General features: G+C 41.4%; 1 pseudogene; it reads left to right on the forward strand.

Annotated features, from left to right (window-relative positions):
* The first annotated feature begins 1,988 nt into the window (after positions 1 to 1,988).
* On the forward strand, positions 1,989 to 3,004 carry LOC133055521 (mitochondrial carrier homolog 1-like; annotated as a pseudogene).
* The last annotated feature ends 11,351 nt before the right edge of the window (positions 3,005 to 14,355 follow it).

A 14,355-nucleotide genomic window follows, 5' to 3' on the forward strand; every position in this document is an offset into this window, starting at 1 on the left:
CCTTTCTTCTGCGTCCTGGTACACACAAGATTTTGTTGTGCCCTCCAAGAGTCTGTTTCCCCAGTCCTGTGGAAGTTCTGAAATCAAACCCCACTGGCCTTCAAAGTCAAATTCCCTGGGGGTTCTCAGTCTCTTTGCTGAATTCCCAGGTTGGGAAATCTGTTGTGGGCCCTAGAACTTTTCCAACAGGACAAGAACCACCTTCTTATAAATGTTCTCCAGTTTGTGGATCATCAGCTCAGTGGCTCTACAGTGGAGCTAACAGGAACCTCCTCCAAGAGGACTTACAACCTCAGATATACAGATGGCACCACTCTTATGGCACAAAGCAAAGAGGAACCAAAGAGCCTCTTGATGAAGGTGAAAGAGGAGAGTGAAAAAGCTGGCTTAAAACTCAACATTCAGAAAACTAAGATCATGGCATCTGGTCCCATCCCTTCATGGCAAATAAATGGGGAAAAAATGGAAAGAGTGACAGACTTTACTTTCTTGGGCTCCAAAATCACTATAGATGATGACTGCAGCCATGAAATTAAAAGACACTTGCTTCTTGGAAGAATAGCTATGACAAGCCTAGACAGTGTATTAAAAAGCAGAGACAATACTTTGCCAACAACAGTCTATATAGTCAAAGCTATGGTTTTTCCAGTAGTCATGTATTGATGTGAAAGTTGGGCCACAAAGAAGGATGATCCCCAAAGAATTCATACCTTTGAACTGTAGTGTTGGAGAAGACTGTTGAGAGTCCCTAGGACTGCAAGGAGATCCATACCTGTCAATCCTAAAGGAAATCAATCCCGAATACTCATTGGAGGGACTGATGCTGAAGCTGAAGCTCCAATACTTTGGCCACCTGATGCGAGGAGCCGACCCTTTGGAAAAGACATTGATGCTAGAAAAGACTGAAGGCTGGAGGAGAAAGGGATGACAGAAAATGAGATGATTGGATGGCATCACTGACTCAATGGACACGAGTTTGAGTAAGCTCTGGGAGTTGGTGACGGACAGGGAAGCCTGGTGTGCTGCAGTCCACAGGGTCACTGAGAGTCGGACATGACTGAGCGACTGAACAACGGACAACAAATAGTTGATTTACAATGTTGTATTAGTTTCTGCTACACAGCAGTGATTCAGTTATACATATACATGTGTCCACTCTTTTATATTCTTTTTCAATATAGGCCATTAAAGGGTACTGAGTGCAGTTCCCTGTGCTACCCAGCAGGTTCTTATCTATTTTATGCATAGTATGTATATGTCAATCCAGATCTTCCAATATATCCCTCACCCACTGTCCACCTTGGTAATGATAAATTTGTTTTCTATATCTGTGATTCTATTTCTATTTTGTAAGCAGTTCATTTGTACCACTTTTAAAGAATCCATGTATACATGATATTGTGTAGTATGTGTCTTTCTCTGCCTAGCATTATTTCATTCTTTTTATGGCTGAGTAACATTCCATTGTGTATATGTACCACATCTTCTGAATCTATTCCTCTGTCAATGGACATTTAGCAGACTTTTAAAACTGTTGTTTTTGTTTAGTCACTAAGTCATATCTGACTCTTTGTGACCCCATGAACTGCAGCAGGCCAGGCTTCCCTGTCCTTCACCATCTTCTGGAGTTTGCTTGAACTCATGTCCGCTGAGTCAGTGACGCCATTCAACCATCTTATTCCCTGTTGCCCCTTTCTCCTCCTGTCTTCAATCTTCCACAGCATCAGGGTCTTTTCTAATGAGTCAGCTCTTCACACGAGGTGGCCAAAGTATTGGAGCTTAAGCATCAGCATCAGTCCTTCCAGTGAATATTCAGGGTTGATTTCCTTTAGGATTGACTGCTTTGATCTTCTTGCAGTCAAAGGGACTCTCTATAGAGTCTGCTCCATCACCGCAGTTCAAAAGCATCAATTCTTCTCTGCTCAGTTACCAGATAGTTATGGGGGGTGGGGAGCCCAAGCAAGAGCTGAGGCAGAGTGTTAGCGTGGATGCAGGCCCAGGCTCCCCATCTGCCCCTGGCACCCCAGCACATACCCCAGACCTGTGGTGCATCCATGAGGATGGGCTCCAGGGAAAACACCTGGGCCACTGAAGCTCTTTTCCCAGTGCTGGGTGAGGCAGTGACGGTACTCAGGCACCCACTGCTCTACATGAAGCCTCTTATCCAGGTAGGTCATGAGTGGGCGCCCCCACCATTGGGACCAGCATGCTGGGGAAGAAAGTCCTCTGCCCACCAAGCTTACTCATCTACACCACGGACCCTGTGCAAGCAGATGGGAAGCTAGGCTCTTCCCAGGCCTGAGCGCCTGGCTGACGTCTGCCACCCTCCCCACTGTGACCTGGGTGGTATGAGGAATGCTTTTCCTCTGGCTGAGATGGAGATGGTTTCCAGCTCAGATGACATAAGGATTTCTCTGAATGGAAGTGGTGAAGGAGACCCCTAGAGACGCCAATGCAGGTCGTGTCCCGCGTGCTGGCCCGCCCCTCTGCCTATCATCTCCATGTGCTGCACAGTCAGTTCTGTGGACCGAGGGCCAAGGACAGCCCAGAGTTGAGCCCCACGGGGAAGATTTTCATAGAAGAGAGACTGCTGGGATTCTCCATGGGCTTAACCCCTCAACTCCTGGGAGATGAGGTTTTCCTGTGGACCTGCTGGCCACTTCATCAATGTCTACCTGGCAGGTGACTGCATGAGGGACACCCCGGGAGGGCTGGGCAATGAGACCACAATCCAGGTTCCCAGTTCAGCCAGGCCCTGGCCATCTAGAGCTACCCTAAATTTGTGATGCGGGTCCAGTTAGCATGTTGACCTACCCCTTCCTGCTGGTCAGCGATCTCATGGCCATGAATGACTGGGTTGCATGCCAGGCTCCCTGCTCACTCCCCAGTGTTCCAATTCTGGATCCACTGCTGGAAGGACCTGAGTGTGCAAGGCCAGCATGTCTGAGGCTCCAGTCTGCTTTTCTGCTGGGTGGCATCAGGATCGTGCTTTGTCCTAGAGTAAAATGAATCATGTGCAAACAACAGAAGGGTCTCCGTTCATTTCCAAGCAAACCATTCAATATCAGAGTAATCCAAGTCTATGCCCCAACCACTAATGACAAAGAAGGTGAAATTGAATGCTTGTGTGAAGACTTACCTACAAGACCTTCTAGAACTAACACCAAAAACAGATGTCCTTTTCATCATAGGAGGCTAGAATACAAAAGCAGGAAGTGAAGAGATACCTGGAGTAACAAGCACATTTGGCCTTGGAATACAAAATGAAGCAGGCAAACCCTAACAGAATTTTGCCAAGACAATGCACTGGTGATAGCTAGCACCCTTTTCCAACAACACAAGAAACAACTTTACGCGTGAACATCACCAGATGGTCAATACTGAAATCAGATTGATTATATTCTTTGTAGCCGAGGAGATAGAGAAGTTCTATAGTCACAAAAGCAAGACCAGGAGCTGACTGTAGCTCAGATCATGAACTCCTTATTGCAAAATTCAGACTTATATTGAAAAGAGTAGGGAAAACCACTAAGTCTCTCAGGTATGACCTAAATCAAATCCCTTATGATTATACAGTGAAGATGACAAATAGATTCAAGGGATTAGATCTGATAGACAGAGTACCTGAAGAACTATGGATGGAGGTTTGTAACATTGTACAGGAGGTGGAGACAAAACCACTCCCAAGAAAAAGAAATTCAAAAAGACAAAATGGCTGTCTGAGGAGGCCTTACAAATAGCTGAGAAAAGAAGAGAAGCGAAAAGCAAAGGAGAAAAGGAAAGATATAGCCATCTGAATGCAGAGTTCCAAAGAATAGCAAGGAGAGATAAGAAAGCCTTCTTAAGCTAACAATTCAAAGTAATAGAGAAAAACACTAGAATGGGAAAGACTAGAGGTTTCTTCAAGAAAATGAGATATACTAAGGGTACATTTCATGCAAAGATGGGCACAATAAAGGACAGAAATGGTATGGACCTAACAGAAGCAGAAGATATTAAGAAGAGGTGGCAAGAGTACATAGAAGAACTGTACAAAAAAGGTACTGCTGCTGCTGCTGTTGCTAAGTTGCATCAGTCGTGTCCGACTCTTAGCGACCCCATGGACTGCAGCCCACCAGGCTCCCCCGTCCCTGGGATTCTCCAGGCAAGAGTACTGGAGGGGGGTGCCATTGCCTTCTCCGAAAAAAGGTACTAATGACACAGATAACCACAATGGTGTGATCACTCACCTAGAGACAGATGTCCTGCAGTGTGAAGTCAAGTGGGTCTTAGGAAGCATCACTAAGAACAAAGATAGTGGAGGTGATGGAATTCCAGCTGAGCTATTTCAAATCCTAAAGAATGATGCTATTAAAGTGCTGCATTCAACATGTCAGCAAATTTAGAAAACTCAGCAGTGGCCAAAGGATTGGAAAAGGTCATTTTCTTTCCAATCCCAAAGAAGGACAATGCCAAAAAATGTTCAAACTACCAGAGTTGCACTCATTTCACATGCCAGTAAGTAATGCTCAAAATTTTTCAAGCTAGTCTTCCAAAGTATGTGAACCGTGAACTTCCAGATGTTCAAGCTGGATTTAGAAAAGGCAGAGGAGCCAGAGATCAAATTGCCAACATCCATTGGATCATGGAAAAAGCAAGAGAATTCCAGAAAAACTTCTGCTTCATTGACAGTGTTAAAGCCTTTGACTGTGTGGATCACAACAAACTGTGGACAATTCTTAAACAGATAGGAATACCAGACCACCTTGCCTACATTCTGAGAAACGTGTCTGCAGGTCAAGAAGCAACAGTTAGAATGGACATGGAACAATGGACTGGTTCAGAATTGTGAATGGAGTACGTCAAAGTTGTAATTGCCACCCTGCTTATAACTTACTTGCAGAATGCACATCATGTGAAATGCTGGGCTGGATGAATTACAAGCTGAAATCAAGACTGCCAGGAAAAACATCAACAACCTCTGATATGCAGATGACACCACCCTTATAGCAGAGGGGGAAAAGGAACTAAAGAGTGTCTTAATGAAGGTGAAAGGAGAGTGGGAAAGCTGGCTTAAAACTCAATATTCAAAAAACTAAGATCATGACATCCAGTCCCATCACTTCATGGCAAATAGATGGGGAAAAATAGAATCAGTGATAGACTTTATTTTCTTGGGCTCTGAAATCACTGCTGATGGTGACTGCAGTCATGAAATGAAAAGACACTTGCTCCTTGGAAGAAAAACTATGACAAACTTAGAAAGCATATTAAAAAGTAGAGACATCACTTCGCCAACAAAGGTCTGTATAGTCAAAGCTATGGTTTTTTCCAGTAGTCACATATGGATGTGAGAGTTGGACCATAAAGAAGGCTGAATGCCAAAGAATTGATGCTTTTGAACCGTGGTGTTGAAGAAGACTCTTGAGAGTCCCTTGGACTGCAAGGAGATCAAGCCAGTCAATCCTAAAGAAAATCAGCCCTGAATGTTCACTGGAAAGACTGATGCTGAAGTGGAAGCTCCAACATTTTGGCCACCTGAGTTGAAGAGCCAACTCACTGGAAAAGACCCTGATGCTGGGAAAGATTGACGGCAGGAGAAGAAGGGGTCAACAGAAGAAGAGATGGTTAGATGGCGTCACCGACTCAATGGACATGAGTTTGAGCAAACTCCAGAAGGTAGTGAAGGACAGGGAACCCTGGCGTGCTGCTGTTCATAGGGTTGCAAAGAGTTAGACACAACTGAGTGACTGAATAACAATGACAACAAACATAGTTCAGTTCAGTTCACAAATCACCCAAGCATAAATCACCCAAAAAACCACGCTGTCTGAGCCAGGCCACTGTGGTGAGGCCTGACCATCTCCAGGCACCTGTCAGACCAATGGAGCAGCACTTAGAAGTGCTCCAGACCAGCTGGACTCCGGTTTCCATATTCCCCCTGTGTGTCTCTGGAAGCAGGGTTGGGTGGGGTTGAGGCTGCAACCAGTGGATTGATGACTGTTAGACCCGGGACGTTGGGGTAGGGCTGGGGAATTGGGGCAGAATCCCCTACTTTGCAGATTTCCTGAGTCTGTCTTATGCAGGGGACCAGAGAATGGCTTGTGGAGGCCCAAGTTGGATGAGCAAAGGGTTGTGACGTCAGGTGCCACCTCCCCCATTTGCATCTCTGGGATCAGCCCCAACTCTGATCCTGCTGGCTGGCTGGGACCTTTGCTCTCTTGCTTTGTAAATAGAATGTGATCCCCTTTCACAAGGCCACCAGCCTGTCCAGGTCTTTGCTGGAAGCTCACTATATTTTTCTCAACACTGGCAGCACCTTCTGAATGGAAATCATGTGACTGCTCAGAATGTGGCCCCCTCATCAAATGCTTGTCTGTTTAATGGTGATGATGCCTTTCACGCAGGATATGGTTACCTATGCAGTTGTGGATACCCAAGTGTTAGGCAGATCAGTGACTCTAGTCCTATCCGATGGAAAGCTCCTGGGACTTTCCTGGTGGTACAGTGGATAGTGATCTGCCTGCCAGTGCAGGGGACATAGGTTCAATCCCCGGTCAGGGAAGATCCCACATGCTGCGGAGCAGTAAGCCTGTGTGCCACAACTACTGAAGTCCATGTGACTAGAGCCCGTGCTCTATGCAGAAAGAGAAGCCTCCACAGTGAGAAGCCCGTGCACCTCAATGAAGAGTAGCCACAGCTCAGCACAACTAGGGAAAGCCCAGGCTCAGCAACAAAGGCCCAGCACAGCCAAAATAAATAAATAATAAATATATAAAAGTTCCTAATAAGATTTGACCCTTTCTCCCTCAAATAAATATATTGATGATGATTTAGGAAAAAAAATAACCAGATATTTTAACAACTTTATGAGAAATGTAAATGATAATGGACTCAGATTGTGGGACTTCATGAGCTAAAAGAAGCACCTTCATCATTTACAGTAAGGCACATTTGATTGTTTAATATTATTTGCGTATTATGAAATTTATAGTATTTAAAATTTTAAACAGCTGATTTTAAAATTCTTTGGGCATCTTTATTTTAGTGGAAGATAGTTAATTGACATTAAATTGAAATTTTTTTAATTTAAAGAAGTTTTAACTTTTTATTTTGTCTTGGAGTTTAACCAGTTAACAGTGTTGTGATAGTTTAGGTGAACAGCAGAAGGACTCAGCCATACATATACATGTGTCAGTTCTCTCAAACTCAATTGTCTCAATCCATTTCCTCAAACTCCCCTCCCATCGAGGCTGCCACATACTGAGCAGAGTTCTCTGTGCCCTACAGTAGGTCCATGTTGGTTGTCCATTTTAAATATAGCTGTGTGTCCATCTCTCACTCCCTAACTACCCCTTCCTCCCATCCTTCCCCACCCCCCGCCCCCCGCCAACCATAAGTTCATTCTCTAAGTCTGTGAGTCTGTTTCTGTTTTGTAAATAAGTTCATTTGTATCATGTCTTTTTAGATTCTACATATAAAGAATGTCACATGATATTTTCCCCTCTGATTTACTTCACTCAGTATGACAATCTGTAAGTCCACCCATGTTGCTTCATTTCAGTGGAAGATAACCAATTGCCATTAAGTTGAAATTTTAAATAAGCACTAATATTTGTTGCATGCTGATGTCACAAGTGTTCTGTATACATTTTTTACCTTTTAAAAAGTAAGCTGCACATTAAACAGAGAGAAGTAAGTCAGAAAGAGAAAGACAAAGATCATACATTGATGCATATATATATGGAGTCTTCAGATGGTACTGATGAACCTATCTGCAGGGCAGCAGTGGAGAGGCAGACAGAGAACAGACCTGTGGACACCGTGGGGGAAGGAGAGGGTAGGGTTAGCTGAGAGAGTAGCATGGAAACACATACGTCTCCATGTGTAAAATAGATAGCCAGTGGGAATTTGCTGTGTGATGCAGCGAGCTCACTCTTGGTGCTCTGTGACAACCTAGAGGGGTGGGAGGGCGGTTCAAGAGTGAGGGGATAAATGTATACCTATGACTGATTCATGTTGATATACGGCAGAAACCAACACAATATTGTAAAGCAATTATCTTCCAATTAAAACAAATGAAAAAAAAATAAGTTACACATTCAAAGAGTACAATCAAAAGACAGAAAAGATATATACTGAAAAGTTATCTGGACACCCAAGAAATTCTTTAAAAATTTCCACCAGGAAATTGCAGCTTTAGAGGAAATCAATGCTATTATATTCTTGAGTGTTTTTCTTGAGCTTTTTTGTGATTATACAAACAAATGTGTGTGTGTGTGTCTTTATTTCCATCCTGTTTTTACATACTGTTCTACATCTTGTTTCTTCTGATTAGCAGTATATCCTGCAAATATCCCATTTGGTGACATAAATATTTCCTTGTTCTTTATTACAGCATGATATTTGATTGCATGAGTCCATCAGAACAAACCTTTATAGATGGAAATTTAGTTTTTTTTCCACTCTATTCTTATTATAACAGCACTGCAACAAATATTTGTATACAGTTATCAGTTTGCTCATTTACAAGTATATCTATCTACTTAATAAATTCCAGCTAGAGGAATGCTTGTCAGAGGTATGTATATGTATTTGATAAATATTGTTAGATATTGCCAAATTGTTTTATGTGGTGGTTGGATAAATTTATAATCCCCCAAGCAATGGATGAGAGTATCTGTCTCCACCAGACTCTCACCACCAAAGGTGTTATTAATCTTCTTGATATTTGCTAATCAGATAGGAAAGAAGTACCTTATTTGTGCTTTAAATGGATTTTCTTATTAATCCCTATAACAATAAGTACTATTACTAACACCATTTTATATATGAGGAAATTAAGGCTTACAGAAGTTGGGTTACTTGCTCATAGTTACTCAGATAAAAAGTGGAAGAATCAGGATTAAACTCACTCCTGTCTGCGTCTTAAACAGAACTAACCCTTAAGGATCACAAGCCAATAAATAACCTTGAAACTTAAATTATATTTCTCATAATTATTTTTGATGATTCAGAACTTAATTCAAAAGGTAGAGCAGAATATCATAGTATCTTAGTGTCAGCATTATCAATATAGTTACCACTAAACAATAGTTGTATTGTCCTGGTTTGAAAAGCATCCTTGTGGGTAGATGCCAGGTAAACTGGCCTCAGTGGTCTCATATGCCATCACCAAACATGAAAAATTTCATCCCATCCTCCAAAACTTCAGCCCTCAGAAACCACACGTAGTGGCCCAATTTCATAGCTAGTTGAACACAGAGGAATAAATTTATAAAAATTGAAATAAAACTTCATTAAGCCTAAAATGTTGATGTCACAATAACACGCTTGGAATCTAAAATGTAACACAAGGATTCCACAATACCTTTCTCCTCCCTAACTCAGAGTACTTGGCAGTTATAAGTACAGGTCTTCCTCACAGGTTGATGGTGTAAGTCTGCAAAACAAACAACCGAAACCACATGACTATTCCCTGCCAACTTTTGACATTATTAGTGAGACTGTGCGTGGGGTGGAGAAACCAACTAGATGAAAATCATGTGCTCACAGCGTTTCAGCTGCAATTTGGAGACGTCACACGTGCCCATTCTGGGTGTGGGCTCACAGCGTGTGACAGGTCTGACTTGTTTGCAGCTCTCCGTGGTGTGTGTTTGAGGTCTCTGCCTGCCCAGAGAGGTTTCGCAAAGAGGAAACACTGTTACCTCAACCTCAGCTCAGAAGCATCAAAGTCTGCCCTAGAATCTTCTGGGTGGCGTTTCACGTCAACAAAGAAAACAAGGAACACTTACTAAATGGTGTGGAGGCAGATGGGGGTTCATCTAGAAAAACAACAAAGTCAGACATATATCTTACATCTTATACCCAAATGAATTCCAGATGTATGAAAGATTCACATGTAAAGAAAAAGAAAAGTTACCTCAAATGGGAGAGGCATTTTATGACACAATACTCAGAACCCATAAAAGAAAATATTAATGAAATAAACTTTCAACGTTTAAAAATTCTGTATAGAAAAACCCATCATAAAGAAAGTAAAAAGCAAATGATAAACTGGAATTATTTTATTTTGTTGACTGAAATGAAATACACAATGTGAGAGTTGCAAGGTAAGTTTTATTTGGGGCAAAATGAGGACTATAGGCTGGGAGAGAGCATGTAAGATAGCTCTGAGAAACGGATCCAAAGAGGTAGGGGGAGAGGTCAGTGTTATATATGACTCTGGTGGAAAAGGGTACACAGTCAATCACACACTTTGGCAGAGGGTTACTGCTAGTCACGAGAAGCAGATGTCTCTGTTAATGATTTTAGTGCTTTTCTAGATAGGAAATGCAAACATCAGGCTCATAAAATCATCTCCTGAAAATATTTAACTCTCTGAAGGCCTTTTCTGCCAGATTTTCCTAGCACAGAGAGTGCCTCATTTCTGATCTCCACACCGAACTCCTTTCAGGGAGTGCTGAAGGTCAACAGCTGTGGCAGCACATGATATAACCCTTGTTAAAAAGTGCCAATTTGTAGTTGCGAATTCCAGCTATTATCACAAACCAAGTACTCATTTCTGTAATGTACAAAGACTTTCTGCACATCAATAAGAATAAGACCAATACTTTTAGAAAAGTGGATGAGGAATATGAACATACAGTTCTCAGAAATGGAAATTCAAATGGCTCTTATACTGATATTCAAATTCTCACATGAGAAAAGAAATACAAATTAAACAACATTGTGATTGTCAAAAGATTCAAAAGCTCTTAATAGCCTCCATTGGCCAGGCTCTATTGGAAACGTGTATGCTTATGAGTTATTGGTGAAAGTAATTTGGTCATATTCTAGTATTTATCAGAACTCAAATGCTTATTTTCTTTTACCATCAGTACTTCTAAGGGCGTGTAGTTCTGAAAAGAGCAGTCAGGAAAGGACTCTATGAAAAGGCAATGCTTAAAGAAGTGAGGGAATGAGTTATACTGATGTGGTGGAAAGACTATCAGAGGCAGAGTACCAACTGCTAAGGAGGTGGAGGAGGGCAGGAGAGGAGGGTGGGGAGAGGGAGGCAGGCAAGTGGTGGAACACCAGGGGGGCCAGTGTGGCCAGCCTGGAGAAAGCAAGCTGGGGAGAATATGGGGTACCATGGCAGAGGAATTTTGGAGAAGGAGGACACAGAGGCTCTCATAGGTCATTTTAAGGATTTCAACTTTGACTGTAAAGAAAGGGGGAAATCACTAAGATATTCTGAGCAGAGAAGTGACCTGATGAAACCTACATTTTTTTTAGCTGAAGTTGATTTACAATGTTCTGTTAATTTCTGGTGTAAAGCAAAGTGACTCAGACATATGTTATATGTCATATATGATATTGAGAGTCAGTTCTTAGGTAGGTTGGTAAGAAGTCCCGGGGTCCCCGAGGAGGAGGAGGAGGAGGAGGAGAAAGGAAGGGATCTGGAGTTCTCAAGGAAGAGAAAAGGGCAAACTTTCTTTTCTACATTGCTTTGTCTTGGTCAATATAACAGTGTATCTTGCTCGAGGACATGTTTCTCCTTAACAAGAGCCTTCTGACTAATCTTGTTATCTTAAGATATATGCTGCGGGAGTGGGTCTGGTAAGACCTTTCTATCATTAGTTCTAATCTTGCTAATTTAACATGTATGTTGTGAGAATGGGTCTGGTAAAAGTATATAAGGTCTTGATAAGACTAGTGAGTGGGGGGCACTCTGCATCCCAGTTCTGATGTCTTATGTCAGAAGCTTTCTCTGTCCCTTTTTCACTTTAATAAAACTCTACTACACAAAAGCTCTTGAGTGATCAAGACTGGTTCATTGTCCCAAAGCTAAATCTTCTTTGGAGACCACGAATTCAACACGGTTCATCATAATCTATCACTGTATCATATATTATATTTTATATATATACATAAATATATCTTTTTCAGATTCTTTACCATTTTAGGTTATTACAAGATATTGAGTATATTTCTCTGTACTATACACTAGGCCCTTGTTGTTTATCTATTTTATATATAGTTGTGTGTATATGTTAATCCCAAATTCCCAATTTATCCCTCTCTCACTTTCCCCTTTGGTAACCATAAGATTGTTTTATATGTCTATGTTTTGTAAATAAGTTCATTTGTATCAATTTCTAAGATTCAGCATTTATCAGTCCATTCACGTTGCTGTAAATGGCATTATTTCATTCTTTTTTATGGCCGAGTAATATTCCATTGGATATATGTACTACATCTCCTCCATCCATTCATCTGCTGATGGACATTTAAGTTGCTTCTATATCTTGACTATTGTAAACAGTGCTGTTATGAACATTAGGGTGCAGGTAGCTTCTCAAACTAGTTCTTCATTTGCTTTGGACATACGCCCAGGAGTGGGATTACAGAATCACATTGTAGCTGTTTTTAGTTTTTTTTAAAGGATCTTCCATATTGTTCTCTGAAGTGCCTGCACCAATTTACATTTCAACCAACAGTGAAGATGGGTTCTTTTCCCCCACATCTTTGACAATGTTATTTCTGTTCTTTTTAATCATGGCCATTCCGACTGGGGTGAGGGGTGACCCACACTTTTGATAACTCACTGGAGCCGCCATGCTACGAACAAGGGAGTGGGATGCAGCAGTTTGGAACAATGGTGTGAGGTAAGAGACAACAAAGGGTTGAATCAAGATGACAGCAGGAGAGGTGAGGGATATATCCAGAATGTGGGTGTATTTTGAATGTAGAGCCACCTGGATTAGTGACAGATTCCATTTGGGGTCGACAGAAAGAGTCTAGAATGACTCTAAGATTTTTGAACTGAAAAACTGGAAAGAATGGCATTTCTATCAACTGCAATGAAGGCATCTAACAGAGGAACAGGTCAGGAAGGAGCTCAGATGTCAAATCACAGACAGGACCATGTTGAGGTACTCATTAGACACAGAAGTGGAAATACCAGCTCAACAGCTGGCTACATGAATCTGGGGTTTGGAGGAGAGATCCGGCCAAAGCTATACATTAGGAAATCAGCATGTATAAAATGGCCTTTGAAGCCTGAGAACTGGATGAGACCACCAAGTTAGTGCACACAAAGAGAAATGAAAAAGAATCCTCTAGCACATGGAGGTAGGAGTGGTCAGAGGAGCCACAAAAGAGACTGGGAAGGAGCGACAAGTGAGGCAAGAGTGGAACCCAAGCGCCCAGGCCTGTGAGCCGGACGAAGGAGGTCACCAAGCAGACGGAGCAGGAAGAGGAGCAGAGAGTGGGTCACTCCATACGCCGTGGCGACACGGGTCAACAAGGGACCTGACCACACACAGTTTTAGATGGCAATGTAGTCAACATGAGACTGTGATGGATTCCAGAAAGCAGAGACTCAAGCCTCAAGATGTTACTACCACTCATCCAAAAAAAAAGGGAATGAAATAATGCCATTTGAGCAGCATGGATGGACCTAGAGATTACCATACTAAGTGAAGTGACTCAGACAGAGAAAGACAAGTATTAATATATGATATCACTTACATGGAGTATTTAAAATAGTGTTATAAATGAACTTCCTGACAAAACAGAAATAGGCTCACAAACATAGAAAACAAGCTTATGGTTATCAAAGGGGAAAGGGGAGAGGGAAAAATTAGGAGTTTTGGATTAACAGGTATTTAGTATCATACATAAAATAGGTAGCCAACAATAACCTACTGTATAGCAAAGGGAACTGTATTCAATATCTTGTAATGACCTACAATGGAAAAGAATCTGAAAAAGAATATTTATTTATATTTATTTTTATTATATAATATTTATGTATAACTAATATTTATATTATATGTATAACTGAATCCTTTTGGTGTATATCTGAAACTAACACAACACTGTAAATCCACTTTGACTTTGAAAAATTATTTTAAAAGTGCTTATTACTACCAACTTATAAGAAATATAGGTGAGAAAGGAACAGACTGGACAAAGTCATGAGGATGCAGGCAATCAAACCCAGAATGTGGGGACTTCCACAGGAAAAATGACCTTTGTAAACAAAACAAAATTTAGAAATGGCATGAAAGAGGGGGAGGGGGGAAAAACTGTGAGAAATGAAAAACTGCCTCTAAATACAATGTGTTTAGAGACTGAATTGAGTCAATCTATTATTTAAAAATATTTTTGAGACAATCTAGGAAATTCAAACTCTGATTATGTTTTTAAGTTTGTTTTACAATCTTGGTGTTGTGACTGGCATTTTTTACAGTCATTATCTATTAGAGATGTATTCTGGAGTATTTACAGGTGAATGATATGATGCCTGGGATTTTGGTTTAAGATTTTCCAGATTTAGGCAAGGAGGGTGCATGAAATAAGATGGACAAAATGTTTATAATCATTGAA

This window comes from Dama dama, chromosome 5 (genome assembly GCF_033118175.1).
Source record: "Dama dama isolate Ldn47 chromosome 5, ASM3311817v1, whole genome shotgun sequence".
In the NCBI taxonomy this organism is placed as follows: Eukaryota; Metazoa; Chordata; class Mammalia; order Artiodactyla; family Cervidae; genus Dama; species Dama dama.